The sequence below is a fragment of the Amphiura filiformis genome, chromosome 13 (assembly GCF_039555335.1).
Source record: "Amphiura filiformis chromosome 13, Afil_fr2py, whole genome shotgun sequence".
Taxonomy (NCBI): domain Eukaryota; kingdom Metazoa; phylum Echinodermata; class Ophiuroidea; order Amphilepidida; family Amphiuridae; genus Amphiura; species Amphiura filiformis.
In genome coordinates, this window is record NC_092640.1 from 499,740 (window position 1) to 503,072 (window position 3,333).

Consider the following 3,333-nt stretch of genomic DNA (forward strand, 5'->3'; position numbering starts at 1 on the left):
AGTTTTGACTGGAGGAAAGTGGGGGAGATGCTCCCACACTCTTCCCCTCTTGGCACCACACCACTTACCCCTTTGTATTATACAAGGTTGTAATTAGATGTCAACAGATAATCCTGAAGTACTGGAAATCTGACTTTCCTGTATTTTTCCAGGGAAGGCAAGAGAAAACAATCCTAAAGTTAGGACTAACTCTGAAAACTTTAATACATCCTTAATTATATATATTCACAACAAATTATTTTAATGAAATGACATTTTTGCCTTGGTCGCTCCCTGTGCTTATTTAATCGCCTACACACTCTCCAGGTTATAGAGGGATGATTTATAGTAATTTGGAGCTATTTATATTTAACAATAATTGCAACGATATTAACAGGTATAGTTTTATAGTAAATTTCAATTAAAACATTTGCAAAGTGTACAAGTGAAACGGTCTATTGGCAAAATATCTCGATATCTAAAATTTACATGTCAGAATACTTATAGAAGTGTCGCAAGTAGCTCCCGGTTCACACACAAAGTCTACCTTAACTGGGCTCTACCTTTTTCACAAAAGTTAAGCCTGATTCACACCTTGCTATTATCCCCTTGTCATGCATACATTGCAAAAATGTATCTACACTCATTGAAACAAATGCCTTTTTACAAAGTACCATTATGCTCAAAATCTGAAATCTGCCTCAAGACATGATTTCAGGAAGCAGCTGATTTTCAAATAAATGTCTTAGAGTTGATAAAAGTCATTCATTAGTAAAAAGCAGGTTCCAACAAATGTTGTGATATTATCAAGTGTTTTAACAAATTGTTCAGTGTGTACATCATGTGAAAGCCACCACTGTAGCTATCATTTGCAAAAAAATAATAATTATAAAACAGTATTGAAAATATGATCTTAGGTAAATATGGTTGCATGCAGGATAATTTCGCAATTTTTTGTTAAGTTGCACCGTAAGTGTCCTGATTGCTCATGTACAAAATAACAATGCATCATTCAATCGTGTGTTTTTGAAGCCTTCTGTGCATCTGGCTGTGGCTCAATTTGTCTATTTTTTCTCAAAGAACAAACCTATTTTGTAAAAAGTGAGGACAGTTTTTGAGAATTTCAAAAATGATAAAACAATTTGGTAGTTTTTACAGTACTTTTAGTTCAGTTTATAGGGAAAAATGGATCAAAATAACTAAATTTGAATGCAAGTTTTGAAATTCTCTGACACTTTCCTATACAAATCATATAGCACTTGTTACAAAAATATTCAGATTTTTGATACAAATTTTTTTTTTAAATGATCCACAGATGGAGGCATGTAGCATGCGCTCACACAAAAATTGCAAAATTGGTCCCACAACTGTTTTACGGAATGGGCTATATTTTTTTGCATATTATACCTAAAAGATGGGTCTTTCATAAACACTGAATGATTGGCGAAAATAAGTTTCAAATATCACATTCGTTGGAACCTGCTTTTTATGGAACATCCTGTATAACTAGTTTTGGGCATTGATATTTAATCGTGCTGGCTTATGCGAAATTATCATTAGTATATTAACATCTGCAGATCTGCATCATCAAAAGATGCGTATTCAAAAGTCGGACCTTACACGTATGTAGATAAGTAATAAATAAACAACAAATGTAAAGTTCAGATGCAACATGTGATATATCCAAAGCAGTTTCAAAAGTACATAGAAGGCCTAAAAATATTAAATATCAGGGCAGCCAGCATCTTACAGGGGGCTTCTCATGGGTGGAAGGGGGCTCCCCCATGCTCCTGGCTACACCACTGATCCAAAAGCTGTCTTGTGTCAGTTGTAAAATAAATATTGCAATTTATTTTTCTATATTTTTGTGTGCTTAGCTCTTTCTTTTTAACAGATATTCATCTTTTATTTATAAAATCTTTAATTTTGCTATTGCTATTTCTTTGTATTAATTTATCAACATTGATAAAAAAACATCACAAGGCAGTGATGGTATATTGATTTTTGCATATGAACTCTTTTCATACAGGTTCATTGATGGGTTAAGAAGGCATGCAGAATCACTCAAAGTGGGAAATTATAGACATTGTTTTGTATTGTATCTTTAAAAGTCATAATAATAACAGGGTTCCTGCACCTTGAAGCCTTTAAAATTCAAGGACTTTTCAAGAACTTTCAAGGTCCAAAAGCATGATTTTCAAGGACTTACCACAACACAAAAATCATCATGCGGCTCTCCATGCGGCACATATTAACAAAAGTGACAGCTCCTCTCCACTCCCCAAATTTTGTCAAAATTATACTTTAGGTAAAATTCAAATTTTCCAGGACTTTTAAGGCCTTGAAAAGGTGTTTTCAAATTCAAGGACTCTCAATGACCATGGGAACCCTGTAATAGGTACATAAAAGTGTACATTTGCAGAAAGGAAATGATGCAAGGAATCCAACTAGCATAGTTTTTGAGAAAAGTGCCAAATTTGATTTTCCATGCCAATGATTTACCCTAAATTTCCAAATCTACAAAAACTGCATATTTATGTTCTAAAAGACACAGAACTAGAAACACTTTTCTCAAATTTTAGAATTTTTCTTCCCATTATCTGAAAATATATACTTATATGTATTTATCATCAGTACTTTAAAAGTTACAATACAAAACAATGTCTAAAATTTCCCACTTTGAGTGATGCTGCGTGCCCCTTTAAGGGATCTAAAATGAGCGTTTATTGTGTTTCGACAGTATTTTTTGTGGGACATGAGAGCACCTCAGACCTGTCGAATTGCATTCTGAATCTGACGAGCATGTCTTTCTGATATCAAATAATTTTCATTTTTGAAAATCACAATATAATACAAATTTTATGACAAATTATAAAAATTTGATATTTTTCAAATTTTGATATATAACAGTCCTCAAGTAAATTATAGAAATCTAATGATATATTCTTAAAGTGTGGCAGGAAGGAAAAGCCGACGGTCAATTGAAAATTTTGACCTTTCATATTGAAGATATGGATTTTTTTCCCAAAAAGACCTATTTTTTTTTTCTGTTTTTTGGAAAAAAATACATATCTTCAATACTTAAAAGGTCAAAATTTTCAATTGATCGTCGCTTTTCATCCCACCTACATACACTTTAAGTATAAATCATCAGATTTATAAAATTTACTTCAAGTACTGTTAAATATCAAAAATATCAATTTTAATGATTTGCCATAAAATGTGTATTAAATTGCGAATTTCAAAAATCAAAATTATTTGATATCAGAATGACATTCTTCAGTATTCAGAATGCAATTCGATATGTCTGATGTGCTCTAATGTCCCAAAATAAATACTGTCCAAACGTCATAC